We start from the raw sequence: 21,146 nt of genomic DNA on the forward strand, positions 1-21,146 counted from the left end.
AGACACCGACGCCTTTCTCGAGCAAGGAACGTTTCCTCCTACTCCCATGCCCATCATCCCTGCCGTCCCACCACCTAACGCTCCTCTTTCCCGCTCTTTCGGAGATTCCTAGCACTTCGCGCAGAGTCCAACAGGGGGCGCGCTCAGCTTGCAGGAAGGAGCCGAGCATGCCCGGCGTTTTTCCGCTACCGCAGCTCACGTGTCGACTTGGGCTTTCGTCTGAAGAGGAGGGAAGCGCGTCTGCCCTATGTGCTTCCTCTCCCCCTCTGTGAGCCTGGATCGGGAGGCGCAGAGGCTGCAACGAAGCCGTGCAAGACGCGGATCCCGACGAGATCCGAGTTCAGTGAGTGGCGTCTCTTCCCGTGCAAAGGGATCCCGCGCTGGAGGTGAGCGTGGAGACGGGCCAAGTCTTCCCCCGGGGTGGGAGTCCGGGGTCCCATGTTGCCCTGCCGCTCTTTCCCATGCTTTGACCGGGCGGAGGGGGGAAACAAAGAAATGGGGGTCGCCAGAAGGGAGGGGCAGTTTCCCCCCATTTCCTGGGGGAACCTCTGCATGGGGGGGAGGGGGAGGCTGGTCCGAAGTCCCCCTGCCGGCTCCGGGTGCAAGACCGGGGCCCCGGGTGGGAGGACCGGGACTGGGGTGCTGCTTCCCCCGCCTCTCCCCACAACTTCAAAGGGGCTCTGCCGGCAGACAGAAGGGAGAGAATGCGGAGACGCATCATTCGCACCGGATGCCCAGTTGGGCTGGTGTTTCCCAAACCTCTTTCAAGCCTGGGAGTTGAAGTCCATATTTATCTTCATTTGTCCGTCTTTGGAAAAGCGTGGATTAGGCTAAGAAGCGGGGAACGTGTTTGTCGGAGTTGCATGAATCAGAAGCTCATCTTAGGCTGTCAATGGTTTATTCATTCGGCTGTTCGTCCTCTGTGTAACGGATGGTGGCTTGTTGATTCTGGCTTCTGAAGTTCTCAAAGGGGTTTGGGCCAGACTGATTAATGGGGTTCTGCTGTCTAAAGTTTTACTGTAAGTTCAAATGTTGATTCATATTCTCATTAAATCGATTGATATGCGGTAGATCTCATCTCACTTGCGGTTTTGTGACTTGAGACATTTCGTGTTTGTAGGATTGTTCTTAACTCCAACTCTCTTTTGAAATCATTGGAATAAATAACTAGGAAACAGAAACCCAGAACATATTTTAAATGTATTTTAGGTCTTTGATAGAAGTTGATCAAGAAAGATTTGTCAGAATATGCCCCAGCTGAACAGACGTTAAAGTACGTAACAGGATTCTCCATTTTCTTTCCTGACTTTAGTGGTTTTATAAGATTTCTTCTTGTTATTTTTTCTTTGGGGATGGATTTTTGCTACTTCAATTAGAGACCCTGTTTTCGTGGTACTTTCTTTGGTTTTCCATTTTGGATATGTAAACTGCAAATCTTTAGTGTTTATTCTGGAGACAAAGAATAAACTAGGATCAGATCCTCCCCGCTTAAGAGCGTGGATGAACATCACTTTAGGGTGTGTTCTTTCAAGCCCTGTGTTTCATGTGAATTTTGCTTATATGGCTGGAGTCAGGGCAAATTGTGTGGAGCAGCCTTTATGTTATAGTGTGACTTTGTTCCCCAAAAGCAAGTGCTGAAAAATAGAAAGTGAGCATCCTAAACCAGGATCATTTCTTTTGCCTTTCATTTGATGTGAACACAACCTTCATGGCATTGTTTGAAAGTTGTTCCTTCTCAGAATCTTTTCCCTCAGTATTATTCCATGTTAGGGTCTTCTTCCTTTTCCTCACTAAGACACCTGAGAAAAGATAAAGTTTTCTTTCTTGGGATAAGCCATTTTTCGAATTTCCTCCTTACCTCTTCTCTGGCTCCAGTTACTTACAAACATACAAACTTAAAGACAAGAGTGGGGAACATCCTTAATGAATGTCTAATGCCTAAATGTCTCAATATCAAGCACAAGAAACGTGTCCAATTTCTGTATTCCATTCCAGTTTAATAAGCCCCTTGAGTTCTGGCATCTTATATGATCCCTAAATGTAGAGTATATATGATCTTAAATTTGAAAAACAGCTAGCCTACACTGGAGGATTTTGTATTTCCTTTTTACCCAAATATAAAAGATTTGCTTTGTAATCCAATATGAAATATTCCATGTGTTGATGTAAGCAAGGACCATATTTCATACCACACTTGCTGGACAGACAGAAACATAAATACCCAGAGGATCCATCTGCTCAATTCCACTGCAATCCTTTACCAGCTTCCCTTTCATGAGGAGGAATGTTGTTCAATAGTTAAGTCCACCATCTTCTCATTTTTTCAATTTATTTTCTTTTCCATCTCAGATGTAGAAATAGAATCATCTCAACAATCGTCATGTTATAGTATGACTTTGTTCCCAAAAAAAACCAGCGCTGAAAAACAGGAAGCCAGGGTCATTTCCTTGTCATTTTATGTGATGTGAACTCAGCCTTCCTGCCATTGTTAGAATGTTGTTCCTTCCCAGGATCATTTCACTCAGTATTATTCCAGGCTGGGGATCATTTTCCTCACTAAGACCCCTCTGCAAAAGGTAAACTTCAGTAAGGCATTTGGTAAAGTAGATCGCAACCTACTACTTGATAAGATAGAAAAATGTGGGTTAGACAGCATCACCACCAGATGGATTTGTAGTTGGCTGACCGGCCGTATTCAGCCCAAAGAGGTTTTTTTTTATCCTTTTCCAGCTGCAGTCTGAAAGGCTGAGAAGTTCAGGCACATCAAAGAGTCTAGTTGCTATCTCTGTTTGGGCTTCAAGGCAAGGTCAGTCCTTCCAAGCAACGTGCAAAGCAAGGTCTTAGTGCTGTTCCTTTTGTCACCACTAGATGTCATTAAATGTGTGTTTTTCAACCAGGACTTATTTCTCAAAGGTTCAATCTGGTATTTTTCAAAAACAGGATAAAGTTTTCAAAATATTTTAAGTCTCCCAAATTTTTCAGTGTTGCAACTTTAAATTATTTCCAAATTAGTTTTATAATCTATCTGCTTTCTCCCCAAAAATATTGAACCACTGCTGTTCTTCTAGAGCAGACATGTCAAACACAAGGCCCGGGGGAAAGATGCGGCCCGCGACGTGGTTTCATGTGGCCCACGAAGACATCCTAGAAACAGTGAGGGAACGACCCCCGCTGCCTTGGCCCTAGCCCAGGCCAGCCGGGAGACAATGTACAATTTTGTGGTGGCCATCTATGCTGAAACGCATTCAGTCTTAGCTCCACAAGGCCATCTAGAAACAGCGAGGAACCAGCCCCTGCTGTGTCAGCCCCACCCCCTGGGTGCATGCTGGGGAGATGTCACCCTTTGTGAGGAATGAAGAAATGGACCATGCCTTGGCGCTTGCCCCGGTCCCCCCTTCTGCCAGAGACCCTCAGATCTGTCCCACTTCTGCCCAGGCCCCCACAGGCACCCTTGACGCGAACGATGTAGAGCTGGCCATGCCCACCCAGTAGGTCACACCCACTCCATCCATACCCACCCTGGCCACACCCCCCCGCCCCCCCCCAAGGGCAACCACAATGCTGATGTGGCCCTCAATGAAATTGAGTTTGACACCCCTCTTCTAGGGAGAGGGGCACCAAGGAACCCCCCCCCCCTCCATCTTCTTGCTTCTTGGAGCCTTGCTTTTTGGGATTCTTTTCTTCAGGGATTTTTTTTTTAAATTGTAGAGCAGAAAAAATACACCCAGTTCCAAATGCGTTGCTTAAACTGCTGAATAGTGCTTTTTTTTCCTGACTGTTGGTAGCTTCTGACTGGCCATTGGATTGCAGCCAGTCTTTCATCTGTTAGTTCAGAAGGCTTCCTCAGATCAAATGGCTGAACCACCATCTCACCGTGATCTACGAGGGTCCCCTCCTTCTTTGTCGCCTCTCTGGGGTGACTTTAGGTCCCAACAAGATGCAATTCGTAGCTGACTAAACGGCCATACTCAGTGTGTGATCCTCAATGGAACAGCCTCTACATGGAGGGAAGTGTGTAGTTGGGTGCCCCAGGGCTCTGTTCTGGGCCCACTGCTCTTCAACATCTTCATCAACGATTTGGACGAGGGGATAGATGGGGAATTCATCAAATTTGCAGACGACACCAATCTGGCAGAAACAGCCAACACTCCAGAAGATGGGCTTAAGATACATGAGGATCTCAACAGACCTGAAAATTGGGCGCTATCTAACAAAATGAAATTCAATAGTAAAGACAGTAAGGATCTACATTTAAGCAAAAAAAACAAAAAACAAATGCAAAGGTATAATATAGGGGGTACCTTGCTCAGTAGTAGTAACTATGAGAAGGATCTCGGAGTCTAGTGGACAATCACTTAAATATGAGCTAGCCGTGTTCTGCAGCTGCCAAAAAAGCCAACACAGTGCTAGGCTGCATTAACAGAGGGATAGAATCAAAATCATGTGAAGTGTTAATACTATTTTACAATGTCTTTGCAAGGCTACACTTGGAATACTGCATTCAGTTTTGGTCACCACAGTGTAAAAAAGATGTTGAGACTCTAGATAGTACAGAGAACAGCAACAAAGATGATTACCAGACTGGACGCTAAAACATATAAAGAATAGTTGTTGGAATTGGGTATGTCTAGTTTAGGGTAGGCAGCCTTGGCTCTTTTATGACTTGTCGACTTCAACTCCCAGAATTTCTGAGCCAGCCATACTAGCTCAGGAATTCTGGGAGATAATAATAATAATAATAATAATAATAATAATAATAATAATAATAATAATAATAATAATAATAAAGTTGGAAGGGACCTTGGAGGTCATCTAGTCCAACCCCCTGCTCAGGCAGGAAACCCTACACCATTTCGGACAAATGGCTGTCCAGTCTCTTCTTAAAAACTTCCAGTGTTGGAGCATTTACTGCTTCTGGAGGCAGGCTGTTCCACTGATTAATTGTTCTCACTGTCAGGAAGTTTCTCCTTAGTTCTAGGTTGCTTCTCTCCTTGATTAGTTTCCACCCGTTGCTTCTTGTTGCCTTCAGGAAAATAGCTTGAATCCCTCTTCTTTATGGCAGCCCCTGAGTTATTGGAACACTGCTATCATGTCCCCCCTCGTCCTTCTCTTCATTAAACTAGACATACCCAATTCTAGCAACCATTCCTTATATGTTTTAGCCTCCAGTCCCCTAATCATCTTTGTTGCTTTCTCTGTACTCTTTCTAGAGTCTCAACATCTTTTTACATCGTGGTGACCAAAACTGGATGCAGTATTCCAAGTGTGGCCTTACCAAGGCATTGAAGAGTGGTATTAATACTTCACGTGATCTTGATTCTATCCCTCTGTTAATGCAGCCTAGCACTGTGTTGGCCTTTTTGGCAGCTGCAGCACACTGCTGGCTCATATTGAGGTGATTGTCTACTAGGACTCCGAGGTCCCTCTCACAGTTACTACTACTGAGCATGGTACTACCTATGCTGTACTTGTGCATTTGGTTTTTCTTCTCTAAATGTAGAACCTTGCTTTTTTCACCATTGAATTTCATTTTGTTAGTTAGTGCCCAGTGTTCAAGTCTGTCCAGATCCTTCTGTATCTTAAGTCTGTCTTTTGGAGTGTTGGCTATTCCTGCCAGCTTGGTGTCGTCTGCAAATTTGATGAGTTCCCCATCTATCCCTTCGTCCAAATCGTTGATGAAGATGTTGAAGAGCACTGCACCCAGAACAAAGCCCTGTGGCACCCCACTACACACTTCCCTCCATATAGATGCAATTCCATTGAGGACCACTCGCTGAGTATGGCCGGTCAGCCAACTACGGAGCCATCTGGTGATGATTCTGTCTACCCCACATTTTTCTATCTTATCAAGTAGTAGGTTGTGATCTACTTTATCAAATGCCTTACTGAAGTCCAAGTAAATTATGTCCCCAACATTCCTCTGATCCACTAATTTTGTCACTTGGTCAAAGAATGCAATAAGATTTGTCTGGCATGATCTATTTTTGACAAACCCATGTTGGCTTTTAATAATGACTTTGCCTCTAGGTGTTCGTTGAAGCCCACGAGTTATAAAAGAGCCAAGGTTGCCTATCCCTGGTCTAGTTTGATGTAGAGAAGGATGAGGGGGATATGCTGACTATGAAAACCACTTAGAGAGGGCTGCAAAGCACTGTGAAGCAGTACATACATCTAAGAACTATTACTATTGCAATCCTTTGCCAGCTCAGAAAAAGACTCCCTTCCATAAAGATGAATGTTGTTCAGTGGCTAAGTCCACCTCATTCTTTGAATTTATTTTCTTTTCCATTTCAGATGCAGAAACTAGAGTCCTCTCAAGAACCTTCCTATCAACAAAAAGTTAACTCTTGGGTGAAGTGCAGTCAGTCCTGCAGTTACCGGAATAGTCCTATGAATTGAAAGATGTTTGGAGATCCACAAGATTCCTCTGACCTATCTGGAATTTCCTTCTAGGACAGGCAAAGGATGCAGAAACAACCATTAGCAAGTGAGGGAACTGGAAAAGGCCCCTCTGCTGTTGAGCCTGGCAGTTGTGGGAAGATCTGGGCAAAAACTGAGCAGAAGATCCTGGAGGAGAAAACCATCATCCGTTCAGAGATTCAGCCCTGGAACTTCAGAGACATCCAATACCAAGAGACTGAAGGTCCCCGAGGACTTTGCAGCCGACTCCACAATATTTATAGTCAATGGCTGAGGCTAGAAACGCACCCTGAAACCCAAATGTTGGACCTCGTTGTTCTGGAGCAGCTGCTGGCCCTTCTGCCCCCACAGATGGAAAACTGGTTGCGGGAGTGTGGAGCAGAGACCAGTTCCCAAGTGGTGGCCCTGACGGAAGGCTTCCTCATGAGTCAAGCAGAGGAGCAGAAGGAACAAGTCAAGTTGCAGGTGAGAGACCTTCACCTTGGAAGTTCAGAAGGGAATAAAGAATGTGTTTGAATTTTTCACCCTTCCCTTTCCTACTTCTCTGCTCTTCGTAATATGTAGCGATGTTTCACTAGTTCTTGCAGGACATTGTTCCATTATCCATTCTAGAAGATAGACTGGAGACAGCTGTTCCTTTCTTACATTCTAGGCTCATTGATTGATATTGTGGGATTGAAGTTGTTTTTAGAGAATAAGAATCCATGTTGTGTAATGTCTTATTCAAGTCTTCCCCTCTGCAGACTAGAGATCCTATGAGAATCAGGAATCCATCAAATCTCCCTCTGGAGCTGCTTTTCAGGAGGATCTCTCAGGATGCCGCAAGTCAGGACATCTCAGATGGTAATCAAAAATCCACCTATTCCTAAGAGAGGTCTCAGCTCTCTGTTCTATATCATCCATTCTGTAGAATGCCTCCTGCTATTTTGTTTATTATCCATTGAAAAACTCTGTCTCCCTCACAGGGAAGAATAGAACGAATTTGACTCCTATCTATGGTGGTGCTGAAAGAGTGGTTGATACTCAAACTCAAGTAAGAGATGATGATAAAAAATAAAATTTTCAGTGTTAGTGTTTGCTGAATAGTGATCCTTTTATTAATTCTTTGAAGTGGAATTGTGCAAGGCTACTCAATAATAACCGAAGGAATCACATTGGCACCTTACAGCTTCTAAAAAGCCTTGCTTATAACCAGTGATAACAAAATAATGGCACCAGGTTAAAAGATGAAGCAGACGGTTAAAATCCAAAGGGGGTGGGCAGATCAAGGCCCTTCAGCCTTTAAAGTAATTTCTAATACTGCAATTTGTGCCTAGAATTTGGGGCCAAAAAATCCAGGTTTGGAAAGGATGAGAAATGCTCTTCCCAAGCAGCTTTCTCTTCTTCAGCCATTGGGATGGGGTACAAGTAGTGGATTCCTTGTAATCTGAGGAGCAGCTGAAACAGGGCTTGTGTACCTTTGTCTGTTGATAATACCCATGTAAATCCCTGGGTGGCTCTCAAACAACTTTAATGAAGGTTTTGGGCATGGATAGGATTGTGTGTTCTGGAAACACCACAAGGCTTTTACTTAAATGGTAAAAAGAACCTCCACCTGCATTTTCTTCTGCAAACGCTGGGTGTATGGGAGTGAGTGATAGGTGGGGGTTCCAAGGCCCATTCCAGTTGATTCTCTCCAGATGCTGACCGTCTTGTTGATGGATGGGGACAGACAGTCAGACAGAAAGATCCAGGTGAAAAGTGGGATTCCTTTCACTGAATGGCCTGAAATGTACATCTTTGTTTGTCTTTAAAATCTTCCCTGTTTTTGTTCTGTTTTCTTGTCATTCAGAATGGCCTTGTGTCCTTTAAGGAGGTGGCTGTGTATTTCTCCGAAGAGGAGTGGTCTCAGCTGGATGCTGACCAAAAAGTGCTGCACTGGGAAGTCATGCTGGAAAATCATAGGAACGTGGCCTCTTTGGGTAAGAGCCCTTCCAGCTTTTTGTCTATAATAGTCTCATTACGGTTATCATACTCAGAGACAATCTTCAATGACTGTTGCTCAGTGCCAGCATAAAGTCTTCTGATTACAGTTGGATATTAATCTTCAAAGTTCTCAGTATCAGTGAATGTCTTTGAATTCAAACTTTTCTAGCTTTTTTACAAGTCCACCAGAGCACGACAAAATGATCCTTTATCTTGTCGACATTTCCGTTATTAGTCTGAGGTACATTTATACACTTCTGAATATTTTTCTGTTCATATTCCTCAGCCTGATTAAAGGTTTTAACAATTACGTATCTTTTGTACACAACAGAGATTCGAATTCTGCTTTATGTTGTTGAACACTATAGTTCCCCTTATCTACCTGGAATCTTTCTGACAATATGAAAACGACTGACAGTTATATCCTTTTGCCATTCTTGACTTAGTTTGGTATTCCTGCAGCTCAAATTATAATGACTTTCGACATGTTATCCATTGTCTTTTCCTGCTTCTATTTTCTGCTAAGAGACATTAAGATGTTTTGGGACACAGCCTGATTTTATATCTGTTTCATATTCTCAATGTGGTATTTCTGACGTTATGGTTTTAAAATCTAGATTGAGCCTAAATTTATCGTACCACAAAGATCCATGTCATGCAAACCTCTGTCATGCTCTTCTTGTTACAACATTCTCATAATTCTCAGCAACCCCTGTTTCTTATCCAAATGACAGAGAAGACTACAAAGTCTAATTTCAAATTGGGCAGACAAATCCTCCCCTTTCCTTCGAATTTTGGAGAATTTGAAATTTAACCTATGGTTTTGCCCTAGCCATACAAAGCTTGATTTAACTTCCAAAATTTTAAACAAAAAAATCCAGATCAAATTCTTGACGGGCTTTCTGAAAAGATTCAAGTAGTTTGTTTTTTATTATATTTAAACTTCCTATGCTTTGCTCTTTTTCTCTAAAGCTATTTTTATTTTCCTGTGAAGGTAATGGGGAAGAATATGAAGATTCCTGGGAACTATTCCAAATGATCACTCGTGGGTATAATACGAAGAACCCTGCAGTTCTAATGGAAGAAGAAAGCCATGAGAGAAACCAGGCAAATAATTGTAATCGGGAAAATTCATCTTCTGTTCAGGCACCAGCTGAAGCCTATGGGGCCCAACAAGGAAAAATAAAAAACAAATATATTGGAAAAGGTATAAACGTACTCACAAAGAAATTAGATGTAAATAAATACTATCAAACTCAAACCAAAGGAGAAGCTTCTATATCTGGAGACAGTGGAAAAGATTACAAATGGACCTTGTCTCTTCCTCATAAAAATGGGTCCCATACATCTCAAAAAAGGACCCACACAGGAGAGAAGCCCTATAAATGCGTGGAGCGTGGAAAGAGCTTTGTTAAGAACAATCAACTTATTTTCCATAAAAGGATCCACAAAGCAGAGGAAACCTATAAATCCATGGAGTGTGGGAAAAGCTTTACTAAGAGCAGACAACTAACTTCTTATAAAAAGATCCACACAAGAGAGAAGCCCTACCAATGCAGAGAGTGTGGAAAGTGCTTTACCTCACTCAGAAATCTTTTTATGCATGAAACGATCCACAAAGGGAAAATGCCTTATAAATGCACGGAGTGTGGAAAGAACTTTATTCACATAAAGACTCTTACTTTCCATAAAAGGATCCACACAGGGGAGAAGCCCTATAAATGCATGGAGTGTGGAAAGTGCTTCACTTGTAGTAATTCTCTTACTTCTCACTTAAGGATCCATACAGGGGAAAAGCCATATAAATGCACTGAGTGTGGAAAGAGCTTCGCTTGTAGTAAATCTCTTACTTTGCATAACTGGATCCATACAGGGGAGAAGCCGTATAAATGCATGGAGTGTGAAAAGACCTTTACTACTAGCAGCAGTCTTACTTCCCATAAAAGGATCCACACAGGGGAGAAGCCCTATAAATGCATGGAGTGTGGAAAGAGCTTTACTCACTTGAAAAGTCTTACTTGGCATAAAAGGACCCACATAAAGGAGAAGCTCCATAAATGCAAGGAGTGTGGAAAGAGCTTCACTTGTAGTAATTCTCTTACTTCGCATTACTGGATCCATACAGGGGAGAAGCCATATAAGTGCACAGAGTGTGGAAAGAGCTTCTCTCACAATTCTTCTCTTACTGTTCATAAACGAATCCACACAGGAGAGAAACCATATAAATGCATGGAGTGTGAAAAGACCTTTACTAAGGGCAGCAGTCTTACTTCCCATAAAAGGATCCACACAGGGGAGAAGCCATATAACTGCATGGAGTGTGGAAAGAGCTTTACTCAAAGAAACAGTCTTACTTCCCATAAAAGGATCCATACAAAGGAGAAGCCATATAAATGCATGGAGTGTGGGGAAAACTTCACTATGCACTGTCATCTTACACATCATAAGAGAATCCACACAGGTGAGAAGTCCTATAAATGCATGGAGTGTGGGAAGAGCTTTACTCAGAGCAGTAGTCTTACTTCCCATAAAAGGATCCACACAGGAGAGAAGCCCTATAAATGCATGGAGTGTGGGAAGAGCTTCACTTTTAGTCATTCTCTTACTATGCATTACCGGATCCATACAGGGGAAAAGCCATATAAATGCATGGAATGTGAAAAGACCTTTACTACAATCGGCAGTCTTATTTCCCATAAAAGGATCCACACAGGAGAGAAGCCCTATAAATGCATGGAGTGTGGAAAGAGCTTTACTCAAAGAAACAGTCTTACTTCCCATAAAAGGATCCATACAAAGGAGAAGCCATATAAATGCACTGAGTGTGGAAAGAGCTTCACTTTTAGTTCTTCTCTTACTTTCCATTTAAGGGTCCATACAGGGGAAAAGCCATATAAATGCACTGAGTGTGGAAAGAGCTTCGCTTGTAGTAATTCTCTTACTTCCCATTTAAGGATCCATACAGGGGAAAAGCCCTATAAATGCACTGAGTGTGGAAAGAGCTTCGCTTGTAGTAATTCTCTTACTTCTCATTTAAGGATCCATACAGGGGAAAAGCCCTATAAATGCACTGAGTGTGGAAAGAGCTTCACTTCTACTACTTCTCTTACTTCCCATGAAAGGATCCACACAGGGGAGAAGCCCTATAAATGCACTGAGTGTGGAAAGAGCTTCACTTCTACTACTTCTCTTACTTCCCATGAAAGGATCCACACAGGGGAGAAGCCCTATAAATGCACTGAGTGTGGAAAGAGCTTCACTTCTACTTCTTCTCTTACTTCTCACTTAAGGATCCATACAGGGGAAAAGCCATATAAATGCACTGAGTGTGGAAAGAGCTTCGCTTGTAGTAAATCTCTTACTTTGCATAACTGGATCCATACAGGGGAGAAGCCGTATAAATGCATGGAGTGTGAAAAGACCTTTACTGCTAGCAGCAGTCTTACTTCCCATAAAAGGATCCACACAGGGGAGAAGCCCTATAAATGCATGGAGTGTGGAAAGAGCTTTACTCACTTGAAAAGTCTTACTTGCCATAAAAGGACCCACATAAAGGAGAAGCTCTATAAATGCAAGGAGTGTGGAAAGAGCTTCACTTGTAGTAATTCTCTTACTTCGCATTACCAGATCCATACAGCAGGGAAGTCATATAAATGCATGGAATGTGGAAAGACATTTACTCAGAGCAGCAATCTTACTTCCCATAAAAGGATCCACACAGGGGAGAAGCCCTATAAATGCATGGAGTGTGGAAAGTGTTTCGCTCACAGTGATTCTCTTACTTCCCATCACTGGATACACACAGGGGGAAAGCCACATAAATGCATGGAGTGTGGAAAGAGCTTTATTAAGAACTGCCAACTTATTTACCATAGTACGATACATACAGGAGAAAAGCCCTATAAGTGCACAGAGTGTGGAAAGAGCTTCTATTACAATTCTTCTCTTACTGTTCATAAACGAATCCACACTGGAGAGAAGCCCTATAAATGCATGGAATGTGGAAAGAGCTTCCGTAACAACAGTGAACTTATTTTCCATAGAAAGATCCACACAGGGGAGAAACCATATAAATGCATGGAGTGTGGGAAGAGCTTTATTAAGAACTGCCAACTTATTTACCATAGTACGATACATACAGGAGAGAAGCCTTATAAATGCATGGAGTGTGGAAAGAGCTTTACTAAGAACTGCCAACTTATTTACCATAGTAGGACACATACCGGGGAGAAGCCATATAAATGCATGGAGTGTGGAAAATGCTTTTCTTTCTCTACTAGCCTTACCTCCCATAAAAAGATTCACACGGGGGAGAAGCCTTGTAAATGTATAGAATGTGGAAAGAGTTTTTCTAGGAAGAGTTATCTTAACATCCATAAAAGAATCCACACGGGAGAAGCCATATAAATGTATGGTGTGTGGAAAAGGTTTTATTAAAAACAGTTATCTTAACTCCCATAAAAGGAGTCACACAGTGTAGAACAGGGCTTTTCAATCTTTTCACCCATTGTACCACTTTTAGGATAAGGCAATATCCAAGTACCACCAGTCGCCTAGCAAGGTTGCAAAAACCTGACCAAAAAAAAAAGGAAAAAGATGATAAAGTACCGGTAGTCCTCGACTTACAATTCGCATAGTGACTTTGAAGTTACAACGGCACTGAAAAAAGTGACTTATGATCATTTTTCACACTTATGACTGTTGCAGCATATCCAGGGTCATGTGATTTACATTTGGATGCTTGGCAACTGATTCATATCTATGACGGTCACAGTGTCCCAGGGTCATGTGATCACCTTTTGCATCTTTTTGACAAGCGAAGTCAATGGCCGGGGGGTGGTGGTGTGGCCAGCTCATCACTCAGGTTGCAGGGTGTTTGTGGAGGGAATCCATCAGTCTCTGGTGGAGGGGGGTGGGACTGGGGTGGGTGCCCTCCCTCTCTTCCATGTCTCTTTTTTCTTTCCTTCCTTCCTTCCGTCCTTCCTTCCCTCCCTCTCTCCCATTGTCCAGTGCTACGCCGCCCAGACCCCAGCCTGGAGAAAATCACAGCTCTCCCTGTGCGCGTGCAGAGGCAGAGGAGAGTGCCACCTTTAGAACATGACAATATTCGAGTGCCAGCTTAGCAAGGTGTCAAAAACTATATTGAACAAAAAAAAAAAAAGGAAAAAAGTGTACCCATTTACCACACTTTTAATGGGAAAGTTATGCCTGCTTCTCTGCCATTAATCTTTGCAGTCATGGCTGGAGAGTGCTTACTGACAGAATTAAGTCAGATTCCAACTGAAGGCAATTCCTTTCCTTAGTTTTTATACATGTTGAGGAAGAAAATGCCTTCTCACACAAGTATGTGGAACCAAATGGCAGTAAGGCTCTGATAGCCTTTCCCCCCACTTCCGGGTATAATTTTGCAGCTTGGCTCCAGAACTCAGTGTTTTTTCATTGAAAAGTTCCTTCAAACAGTGATTTGATTTTAACTGCCTTTTGCTCTGGAGAGGAAAGGTCAGAGTTCACAACATTGTCCATGATGAAGGGTGATGCAACCCAGCAAATTCTAGTATCGCATCCTCTTGACACGAATGGAAAATACAACTCAAACTCTGTGTGCAATTTTTCTAAATTATTTTTGATGGCTGTTTCAATGCCCTCAGTGTCAACAATAGAATTTAGTTCAATAAAATCTGACACATTGCAAAATGAGGCAATATTCCTTTTTTCTACTTGTCCTATCCATGGAGATTTTTTTGTGGAAGGTACAAACTTTGTCTTCCATAATAAACACGTTATGACTGTGGCCCTGCAGTGACTGATTAAGTTCATTTAGCTTTTTAAATATGTCAGCCAAATAGGCAAGGCAGGATACCCAAAAGATATTTTTAAACTTTTCTGCTAAGGGTTATGAAACATTTGTCAGGAACAGGTGCGTTTCATCTTGTAGCTCGAATAATCTCGATAATGTTTCACCTCTTGACAACCAACATACTTCTGTATGAAAAAGAAGAGTGCTATGTTCAGAATCCAAATCCTTGCATAATTGCCGGAATAAACATCCATTCAATGGCCAGCTTTTGATGAAAGTAATTATTTTTGCAGCATCCGCCAAAGTCTCATGTAATACTGGGCTCATCCGTTTAGCAGCAAGTGCATGTCTATGCAAGATGCAATGATTTGAAACAATGGAGCTGTTTCTTGCCTTAGGTCATGCTATCATCCCTGAAGCTCTTCCTGTAAGAGCTGCTGCACCATCAGAACAAATTCCTACACACCAAGTCCATAATATTCCATATTCATTGAAAAAAATTGTCAATTGTGAATATTTTTTCCCCAGTCATTCTGCCAGTTAGTGGGCGGCAAAATAATATGTGTTCCAGTATATCATCTGAATCAGGAACATGCACAAAGACAATTAATTGCGCCTCACCGGCGATGCCAGTGCTTTCATCCAATTGAAATGCAATTTTTTTCCACCACTTGTTGAATAACATCTGTGGCCATATCTTGTATTCGTCTTTGGACGGTGTTATCAGAATATGGAATATTACGAATAGCACCAGTTATTTTTCTATCAAAGAGAATTGAGGAAATAGCAATGGCAGAGGGAATCACGACTTCTTCCACGATTGTGTGAGGCTTATCTCGTTTAGCTGCTATCAAGGACAATTGGTAAGATGCTTCCAGACATTTTTGGGAGATGGTAGTGCCCTTCACGAAAGCAGCACGGTGTTTTATAAATTCATCTCTCTTCACAAAAAAATGCTACTGGCTTTTCAGTGTGCTTTTTATGTTTTGTTGTAAAATGTCTCTGGAGCAAAGAAGGCTTCATGGAATGCTTGGATAATACTTCATTGCAGATAACACAAACAAGAAGCTGCTGATCATTCTCTTCCAGGAAATAAAATCCAAACTTCAAATAATCTTCATTGTATTTTCGATTTGGTGCCAGTTTTGATTTCTTCGGTGGCGGTTCCTTTGCTGAATCACTTTCCTTTTGCACTGATGAATGTATGAGGAATTTCTCCATATAAATATGCACCACTACCTTGATAGTCAGGTGGCTGGTTGGCTGTTCTCCCTCCCTCCCTCTCCCTCTCTCTCCCCGCTACTGTAATAATTAAGATGAGCAGTGTTAAGTCCAATATAAAGGAATGACTAAATCTCTTGATACAGGAACAATTGCAAAAACTGCATGCCAAGATTTGGTGCAAGAAATCTCAGCCTTTGTGTAAGAACTACAACCCACCATAAAAGACACGCCAAAAGTTGTTACTATTGTGAGTGGGCAGGAGGGAAACCAAACTTTTCAATAGGCATGTTACTGTTTATACTCTGAAAAGCAAATATGCTGCTTGCTAAATAAAGCCCCAGGATAAGCGGACTGTGTGTGTGTGTGTGTGTGTGTGTGTGTGTGTGTCTGAGAAAGGGAGAGGGAGAATATATATGAATATGCACATGTATTTGTGTATACATATTTTACAGTGCTATTCCAAGTTCATATTATTCAGATTGCATATTTAAATTTCATCTTGTATATCTGTAGTATAAGCCCTTTTAACATATTCTGATTTGATACTGTTTTTTAGCCAAAGCGTCTGTCTGAAAGTACTTTTTTAACCATCCTGAATTTCTCACTTTAGTTTTGGATATTCTGAGTATTTGAATGCCAATTCTTTTGTTCTGGTTAATGACTGCAATAAAGTTAAGATAATGATAATGCAACTTAGAAGGGTGCAGTAAAGTTGAGAAATATTGAAAAGAATAACACTTTGATTCAACTGATAAAGGAGAGTATTTATAGCTCAGGGTTGACATGAGGGGTCCTTGGCGCTCTCTGAACTTGGTTGTTTTCTTGAGTTTCTGAGCACAAGCCCAAATGACATTTCTTCCCCCAAGGATCCCTACGTTGTGTATGTGTATATACATATATACACACATACACGCCCTCACCCACAAAGCGCAACACCAGCCCAAGACCTGCCAGAGCCCTCCTCTCCCTCCTCAACCCCCCACCGTTCTCCACCCCCCTCGCTTTCTGCAAGTAAGTGAGCTGGGAAGGAGTGTGTGATTGACACACACATACGCCCTCACCCACAAAGCACAACACCGGCTCAAGACCTGCCAGAGCCCTGGTCCTCTCCCTCCTCCTCCACCTGCCAGCCAAACACTTCCAGCAACTTTCAGGCAAATTACAGCCCTGCATCTCTCCAGGCTCACTCCATGCAAAGCAGGGAGGAGACGCCTGCCTGTTTACCCTGGCTCCCGGCAATCTTGCTCGCTTTCTGCAAGCAAGTGAGCTGGGAAGGAGTATGTGATTCACACACACACACGCCCTCACCCACAAAGCACAACACCAGCCCAAGACCTGCCAGAGCCCCAGTCCTCTCCCTCCTCCACCCGCCAGCCAAACACTTCTAGCAACTTTCAGGCAAATTACAGCCCTGCATCTCTCCAGGCTCGCCCCGTGCAAAGCAGGCAGGAGACGACGCCTGTTTACCCTGGCTCCCGGCAATCTTGCTCGCTCGCTTTCTGCAAGCAAGTGAGCTGGAAAGGAAGATGGCCAAGACACGCCTCCCGGAGATTGTCTTTACACTGCCCCTAAAAGTGGCGAGTTAAAAAAATGTTAAGCCCGTGATACAGGCAACGCTGTGTGCTTCTGCCCCGAAAGGGAAAACACACCCGTGTTCTGATGGCTTCGCCTGACACACATCAACAAAACATACGGCCTGGATTCCCACCTGCTGCTGCAGGATGAGGCCTCTGGGAGGGCGTGCGCTGTCTGGCCACTTTGCTTTCTCCTCCATAAAGCTGGGCACCTCGGGAAGAGGAGAGGGGGGAAAAGACTCAAGCCCAGGAAGCAATGTGAGGGCTATGAGGGGTATTGCAAGCTCGCAGGAGGGGGGGGAGAGGAAAAGAAAATGGAAAAGAGTGAGGCTGCAACAGAGAGAGAGAGAGAAGGGGGAAAAGAAGGAGGGGGCAGTTGTGAGGTTAGTGCTCAGGGCCACGATGCGAGTGGTCTCAAACACCGACCTGCCGAGTGAGTGCATGGCTCTGTCCCCTTCAGGCTTGTGCTTGCTTCTGAAGTAAGAAGAGGGGGGGAAGGGTGACATGGATCCTGCACGAGGCGAAGTCAATCTGATTGCTGCACGAGTCCCTCGGGAGGGCGGGGCCTTGCTCTGCGCCTGTGCTTTTTGCGCACCCTCGGTAGGGTTTCTGCAGGCCGCCCCCAAGCAGCATGTTTTCCACAAGTAAGTGAGCTGGGAATGAGCGGGGGAAGGAAGGCAATGCCGCATACCACCAGCCAGGTGGTCGTGTACCACCAGTGGTACATGTATCACCAGTTGAAAAGCCCTGGAATAAACAACATCACCACCAGATGGATTTGTAGCTGGCTGACAAACTACTCAACAAATAGACTTGAACACAGAGAAGTAAGCAGTGAGATACCACAAGGCTCCATCTTAGGCCCAGTATGCTTCAATATCTTCATCAGTAATTTAGATGAGGGAATAAAGGGGGAACTCATCAAATTTGCAGATGACACTAAACTGGCAGGAATAATCAACACCCCAGAAGACAAGTTCAGGATTCAAAAAGATCTTGTTGAACAATGGGCTCTATCCAACAAAGTTGAACAATGAGCTCTATCCAACAAAATATGTTTTAATGTGGAGAAAAGCAAAGTTTTACATTTAGGCAGGAAAAATGAGAGAAATACAGAGTAGGTGAGACTGGGCTCAAAAATAGTAACTGTGAGAGGGACCTTAGAGTCCTACTAGACAATCACTTGGCTATGAGCTAGTAATGTGCAGCCGCTGCCAAAAAAGGTAATACAATCCTGGGTTGAGGCACAGAATCAAGATCACACAAAGTATTAGTATCGCTTTATAAAACCCTAGTAAGACTACACATGGAATATTGCAAACAATTTTGGTCACCATACTACAAAAAAGATGTTGCGGTCTTGGAAAAAGTTCATAGAAGAGCAACTAAGATGATCAAAGGCCTGGAGAGTAAAACATATGAAGAACGGCTGCAGAACTTGGGTTTAGCTACTCGCCAAAAAAAGAAGAAAGAAAGAAATAGGAGTGACATGATAGCAGCATTTCAGTATTTGAGGGGCTGCAAAAAAGAAGAGGGGTTGAATTATTCTCCAAAACACCAGAGGGCAAGAGAAGAAACAATGGTTGGAAACAGATCAAGGAGAGAAGCAACCTGGAATTAAGAAGAAAGTTCCTAAAAGTGAGGTCAATTAACCAGTGGAACAGCTTGCCTTTAGAAATCATGAGTCCTCCATCACTGGCACCGGGTGCCAGGTGGGCATGGCCCACTGGGTGGGCATGGCTGTGGTGGTCATGGAAGACTGGGTGGGTGTGGCCAAGGTGGGCATGGTCACCTCAATATTGCTCATGGGGAGGGACAGGGATGGTTGGGGGAGATCCAGGAGGTCTCTGGCAGGAGGGGGCGGTGGACAGGAGGCTGATCATGCAAGGTGAAGCAAGGCAAGGCAGAGCGGGGTTGCAATTGTCACAGGGTAAGTTGAGGCAGGGGCTGGGGCAGCCGCTGCCTGACACCATCGGACCCCACACACAGAGGCCAGTGAGTGCATGGGGGCCGACAGTGTCTGTCAGCAGCCACAGCCTGCTGGCCCCTCGACCAGTGCACTTTGGGACTCCACGGCCCTTTGGCAACAGTTCAGAGAAGCTAGCTCTGAGCTGGATGGCCGGCCTACAGCTGAGGAGGCAATGTAGTGGGTCGTGCCCAGGAAAAGAAGAGCATGCGAGGCCGGGAGAGATGGGACGGGGGGGAGGGAACCAAATGTGCTGGGATGCATCTGGCCATGTGGGACCTCGGTGAATTAGCAAGTGGCTTGTTGAAGAGGGACGGTTGCCATCTCCACGGCATGGCATGCGTGCCCACAGAAAGGGCTCTTGAGTGTCGCCTCTGGCACGTGTGCCATAGGTTCGCCACTACTGTCCTATCACAGGTTAGCAGTTATTTCTATCTTGCTTGATCTACAGTTTTCCTCCCAAAATAAGACCTACCCCAAAAAGAAGACTTAGCTTCATTTTTAGTGTTGGGCCTAATATAAGCCCTACCCAAAAATAAGCCCTATTTAAGAGCTTGCATGGCCGCCGGCTGCCCATACCGTCACACCATCTGGTTGCTAGACACAAGGCAGTTGGGGAGGTGGGGGGGGAGCTGCCCCACGTCCTACAATAGCTTACCATGCTGAAGGGCCCCTGCAGCCAGGCCTACCACACCCTGACACCTGTTGCGCCTCGCCTGCTCAGTGGCTTCTCCAACTTTCTCCTTCCTCCTCCTTTGATCAGCCCTTCGCTCCTGTTGCTTTTTCAGTCCTGGATCTTGGTTTGTTCGGAGCCTGTGCAGAGGGTCTTTGGAAACGAAGCCCCACAGAGATTGGGTGGGTGGGAACCATTCCTTTTCCTTTTGGACTGGCTCCAAAATTTTCTGGAAGGAGCGGCCCGAAGGTTCCAATCTGGCTTTGCAACAAGCAAGGGGATTGGAGGCACATGAATTCACGCTAGACTGGCATCTGAAAAAAAACAAGTTTTTTTTACCCGCTGGCGGATTTTCGCTGCCATACTGTATAAATTTGTTTAAAGTTTACTTGATGCAGAATGCGGATCCTTCCAATTCTGCATCAACTAAAGTTTAAAGAAAGTTAAAACAGCATGGCAGCAAAAATCCAGTAGCAAGGAAAAAAACCCCGACCTCACTGTACTGCCCGCCTTTCCCCCTGTGCGTGTACTTTGCTAAATCAACCACCCGGCTAGAAGTGAAGTTTAGCAGGCTGAGCGCTCAGGGAGAGGCAAAGGCATGAGGGGAAGCTTCCCACAAGCATTTCTTTGCTAACCTCCTTTCCAGCTCTCACGTTTCTCCGTCTCAGTCGTGTTTTTCTGCCTCCACATGCAGGGAAATGTGGGATGTCAGCCCCAGAGAAGGAAATGTTAAAAGGGCAGAAAAATATATTTCCTTCAAGGATCTTAAAGAGATAGAAAAGCATGCCCAGTTTTCCTTGATAACCCCAGATCTCCCTCCCCCAAGCAGAAGCCAGTCTTGTACAAATGCAAATGTAAACCATCAGGAAAGTTGGAGCCAGAAGCTCAAGAAGACAAAGACCTACAATCTGCATACCCAACCTGTGACAGGATATGGTAGGATTAACTCACAAAGGCCAAAGGGCACACCCAGACTCAGGTCAGAATATGTGACACAGGAAATAGCCTCAAAGTTCATGCCACAGGAACAGGAAACTATTCCAAACAAAAGGCTAGAGAGGGTATAAAAACCTACTACCCATGTTCTCAGCCCTTCTTTTCTCTGGTCTTTCCTGCAAGAAGCATCTTCAATAAACTGCAACCTTCTTCCCAAACCAGTCGCCATGTTGTTTATTTATTCCCGGCTTCGATGAACCAGGATGAAGACTTCTTTCAACCGAAACAAGTTTGTAGAACTAAAAAAGTTCAATCAGACCTTCCAATTTGTTGTGACAAAAAAGATCTCATGAAGTTGGAAGGTCTGATTGACCTTTTTTTTTTAATCCAACAAACATTTGTTTCTCTGCACGTGGAGGCGGAGAAATGTGACGGAGACAGAGATACACGATGGAGCTGGAAAGCAGGTTAGCAAAGAAATGCTTGGGAGAAGTGAGAGTAGCTGGGCGGTGATGCCAGACCAGGAAGACAGCCCCCTAGTGTCCCTGGGGCAAAGAATCACTGCTCCACCCAGAGGAGCATCTGCCTGGC

General features: G+C 44.1%; 1 pseudogene; it reads left to right on the forward strand.

The window, feature by feature from the left end:
* The first annotated feature begins 205 nt into the window (after window positions 1–205).
* On the forward strand, window positions 206–12,985 carry LOC120301581 (annotated as a pseudogene).
* The last annotated feature ends 8,161 nt before the right edge of the window (window positions 12,986–21,146 follow it).

Source organism: Crotalus tigris, unplaced genomic scaffold (assembly GCF_016545835.1).
Source record: "Crotalus tigris isolate CLP2741 ecotype Arizona unplaced genomic scaffold, ASM1654583v1 scf7180000024386.1433019, whole genome shotgun sequence".
Lineage (NCBI taxonomy): Eukaryota > Metazoa > Chordata > Lepidosauria > Squamata > Viperidae > Crotalus > Crotalus tigris.